The sequence below is a fragment of the Triturus cristatus genome, chromosome 5_2 (assembly GCF_964204655.1).
Source record: "Triturus cristatus chromosome 5_2, aTriCri1.1, whole genome shotgun sequence".
Taxonomy (NCBI): domain Eukaryota; kingdom Metazoa; phylum Chordata; class Amphibia; order Caudata; family Salamandridae; genus Triturus; species Triturus cristatus.
In genome coordinates, this window is record NC_140588.1 from 265,643,693 (window position 1) to 265,662,736 (window position 19,044).

The following is a 19,044-nucleotide window of genomic DNA, read 5'->3' on the forward strand; positions in this document are numbered from 1 at the left end:
TGCGTCACAGGGAAAGGGCAGGAATGCACTGTATTTAAGGCAATATTGTGCATTCCTGTCATTCCCCTGCGCTGAATCACAATGGGCTGCCTAAGGCCAATGCAAGCACCCTTGCACAATGGTGCAAGGGTGCCTGCGTTGCATGCATGATTTTTTTTGTGCAGTCAGGGACACCTTCTGGCCCAAAAACCATCCTGAAAGGCTTTTTCCACTTTCTATGTGTGCTGCAGATTACACACATATAGAAAAAGAAACAACGAGGAGAAAATAAGACATTTCTCCTTTTTATACCTCTCCTGGGTAGGAGTATCTTTTTGGCTCATTCCCAGGTTTACATACTCTTGTAAATCTGGGAATGCCTCTAAATACATGGATGTTGTGTGGGAACACCCATGCAACACCTTGCACAGAGTAATGCAACTCAACAATTTGCGCTACGTTACAGTACCGAGATTTATGAAGCCTTGCTAGGTTGGTGCTATATAATTGTGTCACAACAGATTGGATTCTCACTAATGGGATCATCAACAACACATTAATTGCCACCAAATTAACACAATTGTGTGTGGACTTAGAGGGATATTCATAAGAACGTGTGCTATACATCACCAAAAAATGCTAACGCAACTTTACACATCGCAGCCTATCGCGGGAATATAACTGCATCTCAACGTGGAATTCACAAAAAGGTGGTACCATGCGATAGTCTGCCGAAACCGCGGCCAATGTCCGCGATACAACCACCTCGATGGAGATAAAAACACAAACCACAGCACAAAAAAAATGCAATGAGCCCATTTGTGATGAGGAAAGCAGGGATAAGCACCGCCAGGCCCGCGACACACACGGCAGGCGGGAATAAGCACAACAAAATCCTGAGAAAGAAAGAAAAAAAAAACAGAAAACAACAGCTAAGCACAATGGAGGCAACCCGAGCCAGCAGATAACTCTACAAGCCCCACTGGCAACAAAACATTGTACATGGCAGGCCATCTTGGACAAGGGGAATGCGAGCCGGAGAGTGGAGGAGGATAATGGAAGAGAACCAGAACATCTGGAATGATGCGAAAGGCACAAACAATCAAAAACACACCAACAACAAGAAGGCAGCAATGCACACCAGAGGTGGGAGTCCAGCGCCATGACAAGGAGGAAATGGTATCCACCACATCAGTCTGGAGATGGTGGCAGGACTCGGGGACCGGAAACTGCCAAAAACAACAGACACTGGGGCGACGGGGAGATGGGCACAATGGCACACATGCACAATTAAGCACAGCACAACTGCAGACAAACCATGCCCAAGAGTAACAACACCAACCAGAAGCACAAGTTACACAACCCGGCAAAATCACACCACTGAACAAGCGCAGAAATGAAAACCACACTGCCTGAAAGGAAGAAGGGTGAGCCAAATCAGAGCTGAAGGGACATCTCACACACAATGCAGCACACACACATAGGAAGCAGAGCACCCCAACATCGAACACAATGTGGTACGAACACCAACATTTGCACTACCGAACACAGGACACAAGTGCACCTGCCTGTGGCTGGTAAACAGCCATACGCATCTGGCTAAGTACGAAACAAGGACATGATAATGCACAAGTACAAACCCACAGTGCTGATGGGCTAGCAATGCACGCATGGCAGTGAGCCGGAGAGTCTGTGACACACACATTGGCATACAAATCAAGACACAACACAGTTGGAGACAAGTGAAAGTACGGAAACTTTATCAACAAGTGCGTGTCAGTATGGCCATGAGAAGTGCCACGATATGCAGACCAATGCAGCAGCGTGTCTGAATGACGAACGTAGGAAAGCGCCCATGTCCACCTCGGGGGAGTCTATCACCAACACAAGACAGTGGCAAACCCGCGTTGGTTGTCTGCGCCTGGATCATGAGTCCAGACCAATGCAGCCATGTCCACTGTCGGTTTGGGACATGTGACCAGATTCCCAACAAGCAACCAGACGTTGGGACATGTGCAATTGGTCACATCAGGTTGTGGCTGCAGGTACCTTGTCACTCGTCCATGACTGCAAGTGCAGCTGCGTAAGCCAACATCTCCAATAAGCAATCGTTGGTCACCACATCTGACATGTCGTCGACGTAATCCATCAGCTGACCCGGACAGATGTGCTGACTCCAACCACTGGACCCAATGTGCACCAAAGCCCAATCAGGTAGTGGCTCAATGTGCTCACTGCACATGACGACTCGTGCAATCTCCCAGGTCCAGCTTTCAGCCTGCATGCCAAACATCCATGCATGCTATAAATGGGCATCACAGTGACACTCCTGGTCGTGGGACAACAGGGGGCGCACACACACGTCGTATTCCAGGTCAGCTACCGTTACGTTGGAGAGGCAGAAATCCATGGACCACTCGAATGTGCACGAGCGACAGTGCAACACAGGCAACACAGGCTGAACGCAGGTGACGTCCGCAAGGCGGAAGCTCAGCCGGTAACTGATCTGCAGCACTGCCAATGGCATTGCCCCAGTACATGCAGCAGACGTGCATGGTACAGGTCCACATGACTGGAGTCGAGCATGTGTCTGGGATGGTCCACCATTGCGTCAGTGGCTCTGCTTGAAGCGGCACTGGTTTGCCCTGTGCCAGTCCTGTGGATGAAATGGCACAGCTCGGTACAATGAGCAGTGTCTGTGTACAACGGGTGCAGGCCTGGGGTGGGGTGGTAGTATGTGTGAAGGCCATTTAACGCACGCTAACTACGACCAAGGACTTCTGCATGTGGGATGTGTACAGGTTGGTAGCACGTCAGGCAGTGTTTAGTGTGCGAGTCGCAAGCAAATGCTATCGTATCTGTCAGGGGGTGCTGACCACATGCAAGTTCCTGCTCGGAGCTGCAGATGTGCTACCACCTGATACTCCAGACAAAGGACCTTTCATCCCTAGAGTAACTTCACCATCTGCATGCATACAGGAGATGTACAGAGGCATGTCCTAGGTGTGGTGGGATGTCTGAGACCTTGGGAATCATGGATGATATGCCCAGCACATCTCACATAAGCAGCCTCACTGTGTGTTACGTTGTCACACAGCTGCTCCTCCCTCCCAGGAGCCCCCACACTTGTGTGCGCTGCGGGGTGCATTGCGTGCACTCCTATGGCACACCATTGTAATGCCTGTCCACGCATGTCCAGCGGCATGGCAACAACACAGTGATGCTGGCCTTTGAAGGTGTGCGGCCACATGAGTGTAGGCCAATGGTCCGGACAGTGCGGACACAGGTGTACAGCCCATGGCTGTCTGTGATCACGCTGCGAATGAGGCCAGGCAACTGACTCATGCATCCACAGGACTGATACACATAACGCTTGGCATGTGGTCTTGCGCTCCTACATGTCTCCGTACATGCGGGCCCGCCCTCCTGGTGCATGCCACATTGCAACATCGACTACTTTGGCCCTGATGGCAACAACACCCCAACACAGAGACACACTTACCGCACTTCCTGCACAAGGCCAGGTCCGAGCCACGCCCTGCTCCTCCTGCCAAATCAGCACACCCCTGCGCTGAACTAACGTACGCCGGACCAGCACACGCCGCTTGTGCATGCAGGGGGGTGCGTGCAAAGCTACATGTCCAGGGTCACTGCTAACGCTGAGGTGACATGGTAACATTCGCTGATGACAGCCCACTGTGATGTTGCAGGGCCCGTGCCCATCATGCTGACACAATGACCACACGGACACACTTGCTCAGATGGCGTGAATGGCTATGGGCACGTGCGCACGGCCACATTTATTAGCAGGCACACATACCAAGTGACACCTGTGTTGGATGTGTGTGAGGTGTGTGCACACCAGCCGGCAAGGGCTGCCTGGTGCAGTCAGAAATCGACAAAAGAGTACATCGTAAAGGACACAAACATTCAACCATAAAGGCCCCATGACTTGTGCTGCACAGAATTAGTGGCCCCGGATGCACAGCGTCCTGCACGGGCCTACCGCCATGGGCCGCTGACTTGCGGTGAACAGGGTTGATGGCACCAGATCAGTTGTTGATAGTGTTTGATCACCTCCATGACTCTGAGCCGCATCTTCTTCTTACTTCTCTCCGTGCCTTCACTGGTGTGGACTCTGCCATTCATGATTCACGACTATGTGCTGGATGTGGGACCTTCTGGTCCGCAGGGTAGGCCTGAGCCCTCATCCACGTGTCGCCGGCTTGCATTGAACAGGGTTAGTGGCACCACATGTCGCCGGCTTGCGTTGAACAGGGTAAGTGGCACCACATGTCACCGACTTGCGTGGAACAGGGTTAGTGGCACCACGTGTCGCAGGCCTGCGATATGGAATTATGCTTCACTGATCGAAGGGAGTCTGGTGCTGTGGCCGCTGCTGCTGCCCACGAGGCTTAATTTCGTTGTGATTAATTTCACTTTTCCCACCGATGGTGCGCCACGGCGTGTGACTTTGGAGGTATTAATTTCTCCGGTGCGACTTTGATCATAAATGAGTGTCACTCACCCCACCCTCAATTGGAGCCTATCTGCCCCTGCGCCATTTGACGCCAAGTCAACATTGACTATATGTCCACCTTTGAATATGGTGCCATTCCTCCGTGTTACACCATCACCCTTGTCCTGAAGAAGACCCCGTTAGTAAGGAGCCAACTAACCTACCCATGTCTTGGGGTCGAAACGTCGACAATATGACATTGCCAGTACTCTCAACAGTGTAACTTACACTGTGTTCTTCTGTTTTGTACATGGTTTTTGTAAACAATCTATATTCAAACTAATGAACTTCGTCTGGATTTTGTGGCTTAAAAATTGTTTTGCCTTACAATTAAGTTGTGACAGTTTGATATAATTTATATGTCACTTCCCCCTTTTACCTCACCTGAATTCACTACCCCCTTCCTTCCCATGGCACCCCGCACTATTTGACAAATGCCTAATCTATTTATAAAAATGTGTATCTTGCCAACGTGTGATTAAATAACACTTTGACATCATTTTTTTGTATCCTTTGATATCGATTCTGTGTTAACTCTAAAAAGTTTATATATTCTGGGACCATCTTTCCCTTATACTGTCTAAATACCCAGGTCCCAGCGATTTTTGGGTTTACCCTTTGCTTTAACGTTAACGCCACAGACTTGGGGTCACTGCCATTCAGGACTCAGGACACAGTTCCACATGTGGGACCTACTGGGCTGAAGGGGACGCTGGTGGAGTATGTCAATGAGAAAGGAGTAATGTGGGCCAGCGTTGGGGGGGGCCACTGATGGTCTGCGGAGGATGCAGTGGTCGTGGGACTGGTGCTTGGAGCTTGCACCGGCACGTAGTGGGCCCTCTTTGACACATGCCGGTGCAGGCAGGTGAGCGGAGCCTCGTTGGTGCGCTGTGGCTGGCATGATGGGTCTTGGGACCAGCAGTCTGTGGTGCAGCAGACACACAGGGACGCAGACCCCACTGCGCTTGGTGCAGGACTCGTGGCGGGCTGAGAGGCGCTGCCCTGGCAGACACGTTGTCCATTCCAAATGAGAAACACGACCAGTGCGACGGACTTTTTGTTTACACACCTACACAGGCCTGGCGTACGCAGGTCCAACCCACTAGGCAAGCGCATGCAGGGGCGGACGTAACGTGCGACATTTCCGTGTTCACAGCCTGTTGGGACATGGTAGTGTCCACTGGCCACTACACTTCATGCATCAGCAGTGGATCTCCACATGGCAATTTCCGTGGTTTGCACTCTGTGGTCTGTCCAGCACCTCCACGCCACACCTTGCATTGGGTAGGTTCACATTCCTTAGTTACTTGCCGCTCTCGCACATGTCTGCTCCATGCCTCTCCTCACATCCTGCTATTGTGTGTCTGTGGTGCCATGCCGTGGCTAGGTTGTGGGCATGGCAAGGCCAGATTCCCAATGTAGTCGTGTTGTCGTGTCTGGTCGGTTGACATATTGTGTGTCATGTTGAATGTAGTTGTGCTGCGTGTCCATTGGCAGTGTCATGAGTTGCATAACTGTGGGCTGGAGGTGTGTGGTGTGTTTATTTTGGACTTACCAACGGGCACTGCATTTTGATGTGTGCCATCCTGGGAGCGCTGGGTGATGATGGACTGTCGGGAGATGTGAGTTTCATGCACTCTGGTTCAGGAGTTGGCCACGACATTGTTGAGGAGTCCCGGACAGTCCACTATTGCCTGCACATTTATGGTATGCGTGTGCTTTCTGTTGTGGTAGTTGTGTGCAGTGTGGGCAGGGGGAACAAGGAGTACATGTGTGCAGTTGATTGTCCCTGAAACGTGAGGGAATCCAGCTATGGCGCAGGGGCCTTGCTTGGTCTCCAGCTGCTCCTGCGCAGTATGGGTGATGTGGGGGTGCTGGGGTTCCAGGCTGATGTTGGCATCCAGGACAGGTGTGATGACCTTAGATGGGGCTGGTTGTGTGACTCCTCCAACTCTGGCAGTTGTGGGTTGGATGGTACCAGAGGCCGGTATGTGCTGTGCAGCCGGCAGCTTTGTCTGCAGAGGGATGTCGGTTGTCAGCAGGTGGGGGATGTGGGTCAGGATGCGGGATGATGGTTGTACCTTTGGGCCTGTAGTGGGCAATGTCCTCTTCTGGCGTTGGGTCTGGGCGGCAGGTGCGTTTCAGGTAGGTCCACTGTCTTCGTGTACGCTGCCCCTGTGGTGTTCCCGGGGGGGGGCAGGAAGGGTTTTGGGGGTGGTGGCGGGCCTGGGGTGGTTGCAGTGGGTGCTGTGACCCTCATGGGTATCCGCTTTGCATGATTATTGTCTCCATGGCATCTGTGGGTCTTCCGGTGTGGCTCTTTGCTGGGCTCACTTTTATGCTGCAGGTAGTCATCCTGCTTAACACCAGCAAAAGGCAGGTGTTAATTCCCTGCTGCTACCATGGCTTATCGCCTATTTTTGGTTTACATCGTAGACCTAGCAGTTCGCTGTGAAAGTGGTGTTGTGGTTTTTTCGTGTGTTTTTTGCACGGGAATGCCTACTCTGCATCTCATTAGATTTAGTTGGTGGTGTCCACCATGGAGATAAATCTTGGGGCAGTTATCGCGGGAATACTGGCGATGTCTGCAGTTTGCACCAGCTTGTGAATGGGGTGTTAAATCTAGCTCCACTTTTGATGTGTTAAGGTGGAGATAAATCGGAGATAAGTCCTTGTGAATATCCCCCTGAGAGAGAGACTTACAAAACATCCATACATACGGAAACCAGCCAGATTGCAGACTGACAATTTTCACCGTGCTGCTGTCTGACATTTGATATTGGTTCCATCCACACAGTCTCCAAGTGAAAAGCCAACATCGCACATTGGAACAAAACATTATTTGGGTACCCCTGCAAGCAGGGGGGTGTCCAGCTTGTAGTCAGATGCTCTGAACAGCGGATGTCAATTACGGGTTTTGAAACCTCCGCAGGACATCTGCAGCAGTCTCAGAATTTTAGTTTTTTTCATTCCTTTAAGTTGGAGAAGAAAGAAATGCCTCACATGCAGAGCTCTTGCAGCAACAACAAGGTGATGGATGGAATGCTTGAGTTAATCCCAGCCACTGGCAACCCCTCGGACCGCATCCCAGTTCATCCTTCTTCACCCACAATGCCACCTCAGTTTGGACCAGGCATATGCAAATTAGTGTTGATGCTGCTCCAATAACAGTCCAGACCAAACTGCAGTCTGCATATGGCTGGATCCAAACTGAGGTGGCATGGTGTCTAAAATACCAATGGACTCGGATGCGGCCCCGAATAATTAATACCAGTAGCTGGGATTATTTCAAGAAATCCATCCATACCTTTTGGTATACTTTCTATTGTAGAGTTCAGCATAAACGTGCACCTCCTCCAAGTTATTGCCCCCTCTTATCACGTAGTGAAAAGATTTCAGAAGTTGGCAGGTCTGACATAAAGAGAAATTTCTAATAGCTATTATCAAAGTTAATATTTGAAAAGAGAATGGGATTGTCCTCTCGTGTCAGCTATGAATGCCTACCTACTGCTGTGTATCATGACAAATTAAGTGCACAAATTAATAAACTATGAAAAAGTAGAGAATTCACTCATTCTCTCAAGTCATTGATTGTAATATGACATTAAAAATTGCTTGATTAATTGCAAATGCTTTAGAAATGAAATGAAACGACTTTAAATTAAAACAATGTACATTTTAACAGGCTTGTTCGAGAGATTTAATGAAATGATGGAATACCTAAGAGTTTGGTAATTGAGGAACTGACTGAAAAAAAGGCAATTCTATTAAATTGTCATATAAAGACAAATGAAACACCCTGAGGGTGAGATAATAATATTGAGGATTATAGGCGTATAGGTAGTTGTGCTTTAAATAATACAAACAAATATGTGTAATCACAATTATTTTGACAGAAAATACAAAACACATTTTTATTAAATTACTTACTTTCATTCTTAATCAACTTAGCAACTTGCTGAAAACACAATATTGTGCCATTGAGTAAAATGTAGCTGTTGGCCTGGGCTGTTCCAAAATTCAGGCCAGAAATTTGATGGTGCAGAGCTTCCTAGTATGACAAAGGATATGCAGCCTGACTTTGGACAATGGAAGACCAGCAGCCTCCTGTTGGACATATGTATAACCCACACCAATTGAACAACAACGTCGCCCACTTAGGCACAATTGTAATGGTTGTTGCACAGTCTGCTAATAAACGAGCCAGACAGCAGCCATTTTGCTGAATGATTTTCTGTGCAGATATTTACGGGTGCATTGGGCATCGGCCACACATCATCATTTGGTTTGGTTTTAATATTTGGCCTCGCCATGAACCCACACGACCAAGGAAATCCGAAATTTGTGATATTACAGTTTTACTTTTGAAGCAAATTTCTAGTATCAGAATCCATAAATAATTCCAGAAGGGAACTTGTAACTGTCAAATATTCCAAGAAGTAATGACCTGCATAAACATTTAAGCATTGCAAAATGTAGCAAATATATGTTTCTGAATGTCTACATTCAAGGCATACTTGTATTTTCACTTTCCATGTTATCTTTTTTTATGCAAGGAAACTATTTTTTCCAGTGAAACAGCTCTTCCACCACATTGCCAAAGTTTTAGAGCCACTCCGTTCTCTTGCCCAAACTAAAAATAAATTCCCGCTTTCAAAGGAGTATATCCACACTTGTTTCAGTGTATTATTGTGACTTAACAGAAAAGTGTATGTTTGTGAATATTCTCTTGCAAACATTAATGAACACTGGCAAATCTGCACCCTGAAACACCTACAAGAGTGTGTGTGTGTAGAGACAGTGAATTTAAAATTTCACCTTAACAAGCCACGTTTCTGCATAGGTATACTAATTTTTAGGTGTAAAGTTTCATTTGTGAATCATAAACCTAAAGTCATTTTGAAGGGCAAATTATTTTGAATTAGGCCGTACATCCGCTATGCTAATGGTGACAAGATAATTTACATCTTCAGATATGTAAATTTGAAGACCAGAATCTTTGACCTAATTAGAAACAACCTACATTTTTGCTCACTTTGCCTGAAACTGTACTTCTTTAATAATATCATAAGTAAAGTGACACGTCTGGTATTTCAGTAGGGAGGGGCTATCCTATAGATCGATACGTTTTGACTCACACCTCATTGCAGCCTCATTAATACTGTGACACCCAAGTGACAACACTGCAGCTGGTTTACAATCTTATCCTTTTGATGAACACCAGCTCCATTTAATGAACCAGGGTAAAAGACCTTAGGAGTTATAAACTTCAATACATGAATATGAAGCACATTTGCAAATAGTCAAAATGGGCAAGGTGCTTTGCATTGTGCTGTATCCTTCCTCAACCTTTCACTGACCATTTTAAGTGGAGGAGACGGCAGCGAGTACAAGCCAAAATGGCTGCTACGGTTTAAGCTCTGCGCTTCCCTACAGATACCACAAAGCTTTCCGAAGATTGGGGGGCATGTTGTCAGCTGTTTCTGGTAGTGTGCAAGTCCGCCTTAACCGCATTATAGGCCCCTGGGCAAAGCAGTGCACTGGGCCCTGCCTACACAGCCACTCACAGGAATAAAAATGTTTAATGGAAAATTAGTGTTAAATTCTGGTGTGCATGTGGCCCCTATGCTTGTGGTGCCCCCAGAAAACTGCCCAGCGTGCCCATGCATGGAGACGGCACTGGTAGTGTGGACCAATTTTTGTTCATGTTTGCTGTGCTGTTTCTTTTTTTCTATGCAAGTGTTGATGAAACTGGTGCAGCGCTCTTGATGGCTCCAGATCCTCACCGACACAACACTCTTCAGATCTGTGAGTAGAGGCCGGAAGATTGGAGGTGGTCTTTCCTCACAGAGTTCTTCCCCCTTTTTCCAAAAGGGATTTATCTATGATAATCTTACTTGGCTGCCTTAAATGCACAGTCTTTGCTGTGTGTTTATGATGTACAACGAAACAACATACTTTCAGCCTAAATGCTTGCCTCATAGACTCTCATTCCTGTGTAACAGTGCCACAATATTAATGGTAATGCAGTTTTTTTTCTCAGCAATTTACAACAGTTAAACCCATAACATTATTAGTAGTAGTCTTCATGTCATTCGAAATTACAATAATGTAATGTAAATGTAACTTGCAAAGTGCAACTGTTACTCCGTAGAGTGTCCTGGCGCTCTGCACTGACAATGTCGAAACCGTGAAATGAGAGACAAAAGGACTGAATTGGTTATTCATGAAGAGCCATGCTTTCAGCTTCTTCCGGAATAGAGTTGTGGAAGTGAGGCATCTTAGATCTAGCGGGAGGTTATTCCATAAGGTAGGACCCAGAAATGAAAAGGACCTACCTCCCATTCTAGATTTACAGATGAGAGGACATTTTAGTCAGAAAATGATTTGCTGAATGCTGATTTCTAGGAGGGATAGAGGATCCGATTCTTGCTTGCAGGTAACTAGGACCTGTTCCTTGCAAAGCTCCATGGATGAGTAGTAGAGTTTTGAACGCAATCCTCTTCCTTACAGGGAGCCAATGCAATTCTCTGAGGACATGGGTTTTTAGGGGTAGGCTGAGTGTTGTGCGTGCAGCCGCGTTCTGGACCACCTGCAGTCTATTAATCAGGTAGTCTGGGAAGCCCAGGCATACGGAAAATAATGAGAGTACAGTGTGAAATAAGGATACAATATCTGCTCAACCACTTCCATTCAAAAGGAGACAAGCAGATTCTCCTCACCATTCGAGTCTTAAGTGGTAGATTTACAAGGTATGTCACTAAGCAAGACTCTTGAGGAGATTCTTTTTTTCCTAATTGTTCATTGGTTTTCCAAATATTAACATTTTCACATACATATATCAGTTATTATCATCAATGCAGTTGGTGCCGCTTCAGATGTACATATAGATTTTGGTCTTACATTAAAAGGGAGCTGTCATAGTTTGGTACTACATTATAATCATAACTTATAAAAGTTTTAAACAATCTCAACACAACACATGTACACCCATCACCCAACCCACTATGTCCTTCGTGTGTAGACTACTGGTACTAATTGTCGGATTATATATTGCCCACTTTGGTGTTACAAATGATTAATGCGATAAGTAGTAGTCCTGTACCATTACAGACATCTGGGGCCATATTATACATACCGCGCATTTTTCAGTGATTACCCTGGGAGCACCTGTTAAAATGTCTGCATGGTGCAATCAAGGAAAATGCGCCGTATTAGGGTGAATGCACTGACCTGGGGGCAGACCATCCAGATAAAAAACATAGCGGCTGCTTTGAAGCTGCTCCGTGTTTTCACACTGTAAGAGGCAACCCACCTGCACTTTGAAGGGGGATTAGAGATCCCCTTGCAGGCAGGTGCAGTAAGTGACTGCACCTGCCTACCCGGGGACGTCTGGGACCCTCTTCCCCCTCTGCCAGAGGTCTGCAATCAGGGGGTGCACTGTCAGTGTCTTGTGAAAGCACTGGCACTGTATGTGTGCCAGTGCTTTCAGCATTACAGAAGGGGACGCTAAACCATCTGTGGCCCCTTCTGTAATACCAAAGTGCCCAGGGGGCACGCAAAGCAGGCACAAACACCTGTTGCGCCCCCGGGGCACTTCTATAATACAGCCCCTGATGCCGGTATGTGCCAGCCCCCCCTGTCGGTATGAGATGATCAAGTGTATATGTGCTATTTATCAGCAAGGCACTGTTGTGATATAATAATGTACTTTAACCGAGCTCAGTGTGCAGCAGTCATGTGGGCATTTTGTCAAATTTGGCCTGCAATGTCAGGAGTAATGTTCCCCAACTCGTAATCACGGATCCACTCTTTATCTTCTGAAATGCATGCATCATAGCCTGTGTTTCTGCTGGGCTCCAGTTAATTACATCTCGTAGCCATTGTGTGATCGATGGGGGCACCAATATCTTCCAATGCATAACGACCGCTCGCTTGCCGAAGAGCAGTGCCAAGTTTATAAACTTGGAGGTTGTGTTTAGCTGTCTTTTGGCCTTGAGAAGCACCCTATCAGGCATATCCCAGCATTATTGGTCAGTGGCCTGCCAATCAAATAAGTCAACAATGCAAGGATAGTGGTCCAATCGAGAACAATGCGTGGGCAACCCTATACCATGTGGATAAAATCTGCCATCTCAGTTTGGCAGAAGAAAGTCCCTGATATATCCCCTGATACATGTTAGCTAGAGGTGCAGGGGCCAAATATGTTCAGTGTAAGACCTGGCTTTTGCAGCGGGTTTATCCCTAGACTTTTTGCCTTTTGACCTCCTGTTTTGGACCCTGCTTTTGTTGGTTTTAGGACTCTGGGCACTTTACCACTGCTGACCAGTGCTAAAGTGCATATGCTCTCCCTGTAAATTATATTTATGGATTGGTAATTCCATGATTGGCATATTTGATCTACTGGTAAGTCCCTAGTACTGTGCACTGTGTGTGCCAGGGTCTGTAAATCAAATGCTGCTAATGGGCCTGCAGCACTGATTGTGCCACCAACATGAGCAGCCTGTAAATGTAACTCAAACCTGCCACTGCAGTGTCTGTGCACAGTTTGGTACTGTCATGTCGACCTGGCAAGTGCACCCACATTCCAGGCCCTAACTTCCCCTTTCTTACATGTAAGACACCTCTTAGGTAGGCCCAAGGTATCCCTGTGGGAAGGGTGTAGTGCATGTGAAAGGTAGGACATGTAATGGTGTGTGTGACATGTCCTGCTAGTGTATTTCGTTTTTCATTATTGAAAGGCTATCTGTCCCATTGGTTAGAATGGGAGTTTATTTATAACATCTTATAAATATAAATGTGAATATAAAAATGCATCTTTTAGTAAAGATGATTTTTATATTGTGAGTTTGAAAATACCACTTTTAGAAAGTAGGTATTTTCTTGCTTAGCCATCCTGTGTGCCTCTGCTGGTTTGTGAATTGACTGTCTGGCTTTGGACTGGCAGGGGCTGGGGAGGTGCATCTCAGACAGCCACTGGGGAGGTTGATGTGTGTCCTGCCTTTCCTGAATGAGTCAGGGCTGGGCTGAATAGACCTGGGCTGCATTCAGAGTAGGGGGAGAAGTTTTCACTAGCACCTGAATAGACCCGGTCTGCATTTAGAGTAGGGGGAGGAGGTTTCCCTTGCACCTGAATAGGCCCTGTCTGCCTTACACAATGCTGTCTCCACTTCCTGCTGGGCAGCTGCACCAGGGAGGACAGAACTGGTTTTGGATGGGCAAAGACTTTCTCTGCCACCAGAGAACAAAGGAATTTGTGTGATAAAAAGTGGGGCCCAGACCCCTGAACTTTGGATTACTGCTGAACTAAGGAACCTGCCAGGAAGAAGAACCTGGAAATCTGGTTGAGGAGTACAGCTCCTGTGCTGTGTGCTGTTGGGGTTCGTCTGCAATGGTTGCTTCTGTGTTGGGCAGGGAAAGGACTGGACTGTGCTTTCCTTCTCCTGCTGTTAGAGTTTTCTACAAGGGCTTGATGTAGAGCTTGCTTCCTGTTGGAAGTCTCAGGGATAGAAAAGACTTCAGAGATTACTTAGGAATTCAAGGTGAACCTTTGCCAAGGAGAAGAGCTGGAGAAACTGAGAAGAAGTACTGCCCCTTTGGTCTGTGCTGTCTGGGGTTGGCCTGCAGTGGCTGTTTCTGCCAAGGAAAGGACAAGGTCTTTGCTGTGTACTGTGTGCCCTGCTTGAGGAAGATCTCCAAGGGCTTGAAATAGAGATTGCCTCCTGTTCTGAAGTCTCAGGGTCACAAAGACTTCACACCCAGCTTCCCTGAAATACCTTGTTGGGAGTTCTGACCTGCTAAGAGGTGCCTGCTGCTGTTTTGGACCTCTGGAGGTTGTTTGCTGTTGGGAGCTGAAAAGGTAACTCAACTTTGAGATGCACCACACATCCGCATCTATTTCCGACGCATCGCCAAAGAATTGTCGCAGCGCCTGCCGCGGCTCAAGAAATTGCCGGACGCCGAATGCCATGCACCGATCTCTGAAGTCCGAGATCACAGCAATGATTCCGACGCAGGCCAAGCTGTGTGGCTTCAAGAACCAACGCATCATGGGACAGCGGCTGGAGAGAGCCACGCAGTGTTGTTACCACCGCTGGATTGAGAACCAACGCATCCTCGATCCTCACGCATCGCATCTGGGTGCCACGCCTGCAAGGTTGCAGTCAGAAACTGACGCATCACCGCCCCTCACAGTAAGAAACCGATGCATCACCGCCCCTCACAGTAAGAAACTGATGCATCACCTCCCCTACAGTAAGGAACCGTGTCACTACCCCTGCTTGACAGCAAGTCACGACGCATCACCTCCCCTGCAGTAAGGAACAGACACATCACCTTCCCTGGGTGTAAGGAACCGACGCATTACCTTCCCTGCAACAATTTTTGTTTGTGTGCACGACACAGCCAAGGTACATTGTGTGCAACATGTCGAATCTGCAATTTGCTTTGAACAGAACTATTTTCACCTTTTAAAAAGGTCATGTCTTGATTACTGTATTGTGGATTTGTTTTGTTTTGGTCTTGTTTCGTTTAGATAAAGATTACTTATTTTTCTAAGCTGTTGAGGTGTCCATTTGTAGTGTTTTCGCTGTATTACTGTATGTGTTCACAAATGCTTTACACCCAGCCTCTGAGATAAGCCTGTCTGCTTGTGCCAAGCTACCAAGGGGGTGAGCAGGGGTTATTTTAGAAGTGTATCCCCTTACCCTGACTAGGAAGAAGGGTACTTAGACAAAGGTTCAAACCCTTGCCAGCTAGAGACCCCCATTTCTAACAGTAAGTAATTGAGTTAAGTATACTTAAGCATGGGTTCCTGTTCACTACTTTGATATATTCAAGTATTTCCCCCATTCCTTATCTGATAGGTCCATTCCAATCGTTTGACCCTATATGAGTTTCAAACGTTATAGAGACATTAGGAAGGTGGGTGCCTGGGCACAGTACATACATGTCACCGCCTTTCGTTGTACCCCATGAGTCAATAATACAGTTAGCACTTCCGAGTGTGGTGGTTCCACCGCATCACCACCCCATGTGCTTCGGAGCACTCTGCAAAGAGCTTCAAAGGTCAGAAACTGCCCTCTGTGTAAGCCAAATTCCTCAACGAACGCTTCAGATGGGAGTAGTTTGCCATCAGTGTATATGTTGCCCAAAGTGTCAATGCCCACTTGTGTCCACAGCTGCACCGCATGGTTCCCCCTATTGCTGACAATCCTGACACCTCCCACAGTGGTAGGTAGGTGGAGCATGGAGAGGTTCCTCCTAATCTTTTAGTATATTTGTCCCAGCAGGACTTAATGACCCTTTCTACTCTGGGGTAGGTGCGTCTCGCCTTAGTCCAGTCATAAAGTGAGTGCAAGAGCTTCCCTTGGTGTAATAAAGTCACTAAGTCCTGACACTCCTAGTCAGGGTCTATCTCTAACCATTTCACCATCCGTGCTTGTTGAGCGCCTATATAATAAAGTTCTGGGTCCGGGACTCCCTTTCCACCACTATTCAAAGTCTTTTGCCAGGCACCTAAGCTGTGTTCCCTATATCAGTTCTGAAAATAAAGATCTCAGTTCCCGGATGAATATCTGCAGTAAAGTCAGGGGTAGGGCCATAAAAAAAGTAAAGTAGGCGAGGGAGTACAATCATTTTTATGATAGCCACCTGACCCAACGGAGAAAGCGACAGCCGGTGCCGGAATGGGAGGGTGCTACATATCCCAGCCGCATATTTGTCAAGGTTACAATCCCTTCAGCTCTGAATGTGTATTATATCCCCAGATATTTGAATGTGACAGGTTTCCAGCACAGTACGTCCCTTAAGTACAGAGGTTTATCTGCTGATGGGGGCTGCTTCAGCGAATAAAAACAGGACTTCTCCCAATCAACCCTAAGTCATGACACTCATCCGATTTCAGTCAGTATCGGGGTGAGCAGGGGTAGTGCCCCCTCTGGGCATCACAGAAATAATAATACGTCAGCTCCATACAATTTCTCCAACGCAAGGACAAATAGGATGGGAAACAGGGGGCAACCTTGCCGGATGCCCCGTTGCAGTTGCCATAAGTCTGAATAAACTCTGCCAGTTTTGACCCTGGCTTGGAGTCGGGCATAGAGTAATTGTATGCATTTCAAGAAGTGACCTCTGATCCCCATCCCTGATAGCACTTGCAACAGGTATGACCATAGTAAAGTATTAAAAGCCTTTTCGATAGCTAGAGACGGCACATATGGGGCCCCCAAGTCCTCAGTCACCCGCTCCATTATGTTTAGCAGGCAACAAATATAAATGTGTGTGTTGCACCTGAGGATAAATCCACATTGGTCAGGGTGCACTAACTGTGTTAAATAGGGCAAAAGTCTGTTTGTGATGATCTTTCCCAAAATTTTGAATTCCGTGCTCAATAGTGAGACCAGCCTACAGGAGTGGACATCTAAAGGATGTCGTCCTGGCTTGCATAATACTACAAATGTGGGCTCTCTCATAGACTCGGGAAGCAAACCTGTGCGCAATGCTACTACATACATCTGGTGTAATTAGGGTGCCAGTATAGATCGAGAGGTAGAATTGAATTCCGGTGCAAACCATCCACCCTCAGCATTTTCCCCCTTGTTAATTAGTCTATGACTGCCGTCACCTCCTAAACTTTCAGGTCTGCCTCCAGAGCCCTCGCCTGTGTGTGTATCCCTGGTAGCAGGACCTTGAAGAGAAAGCGGAATATGTGAGCGCTCTGCATGGTGTCTGTAAAGGTGTATAAAGTTATGTAGTAGTCAACAAATGCACTATTGATGTCTGTCTGTATCACAACAAATTGGACTGTACAAATGGGCCCTATCATTTGTAATGATGTCTCTGACTCAGCAGCCATGCCAATAGGCCGCCTAAACGGTTGCCTTCCCAGTGCTGCCGTGCGAGGTATTCTTAGAGCTTGATATGTTTTGTCAGTTCTAACAGACGTGCTCTGGTCTGTGGTTTCTCTACTGTTGCCATTGTGAGTTCTCTATGTCACTGTTCTACCGCTAATATTTCCCTCAGAAGTGTTAACTTGACCCCATAAGAGGTCTTGATTCACGTCCCTCGCATGCCGACTTTGAAGGAGTCTCAGTCTATCAACCAGAATTCTCTGCAAAATAATTGTTGATCACTTCACCTACTATGCTCGAAATGGGGAGTCTGAAACTGCCTCTGGTTGCAGTCACAACGTGGGCATGACCATTACTAGTCGCCCAAAAATTAGTGTTGCAAGGAGGGGGCTGTGGCCTGAGTCAGGGCAGCAGAGGTATTCAGTGCTATGTCTGCGTTGTAGTGGATCCAAGTATCCTATCCAGGCATGTGTTAGGGGCATGTACAGTTGAGTAATAGGAGTATTCATGGGTCTAAGGGTGTGTTTAACAGCATAAGTCTTCCAGGTCCCAGGTTGCGACCCATTGTGAGAAACCTCGGGCTAGTGGCATGATTGGGGTGGACAGTAGGGGAGGTAACAAGTAGTCCAGGGCCAAGTCAAGGACCAGATTATAATTACCTCCCGAAAGCCTATGAATATTTATAGTTCTGATAAGATGAGGGGCTAAAATCTAAGAACTGCAGTTGGCCAGTATTAGTCACATATATGCTTACTAATGAGAGATCATCCCAACTAGTGTCCTCTCCAGCTGCGTAAACCTGCCCTCCGTGTCTACCACTGTTCAGTGTTGTAGGAAGGGTACTCTCAGGGCCATCCAGATCAACATGCATACGTGCAGTACTTTGTCCTATATATTTACTCTCTCCAGCGCTTCACTAAATTCTGCAGCTCTGCCACTGTCATATGAGTTTCCTGCAGAAGAGCTTTATGGGCATGGCTATCCTTCACAAAGGCGTATACCTCATGGCATTTTGCTGAGGAACCCATCCCCCTCATGTTCCATGTAATAAAGTTATATTTGTGAAAATCATCGGGGGACCAATGTCATGGTACCCATATGCTATTTGTAGTGACAAGAAGTGTGGGTTACATTGGCAGTAATGGCCGTGCTGTGCACTTCTGTCAGAAAACAGGTGTTAGTGTGTGGATGTGATTGCATACCCCGGTCCAAGCCAAACATGCTTCGACCATGTGATAACAAAACAATCAACACAAAAACAACAGCAACTGAACCATAATGTGGGTCTGCATATGCAGGGGCAGTTCGTTGAGGGGTAGGATTTTAACAGTGTTAACCACACCATGATTCTCACAGCCATCCTCACAATCTCTAAGTCTGCATATCAGTGGCCCATTAAAGAGCAGATTGTGGTGAGCGGATTTCACACCTCAGTCCCCGTGGGCCATACAGAAAGTCAAATCAGGTCATCTGACGCGCATTTGATAATTTGCTCAGCTGTAACGTGAAGGCTCTTTCTTTGCTCTATTTTAACTTTATGTGTTTGAATTTACCTCTGCACTGTGCCGCTTCTTGTTATTTTAGACTAGCCCTGTCGTTGCCTAAAAGATAAAAAACAAGAACTCTCACTGCATTTTACTTTGTGTCTCTGCTTCCTTGCGTCTACTCCCCGGTCCACCACAGCTTGTGTTGATT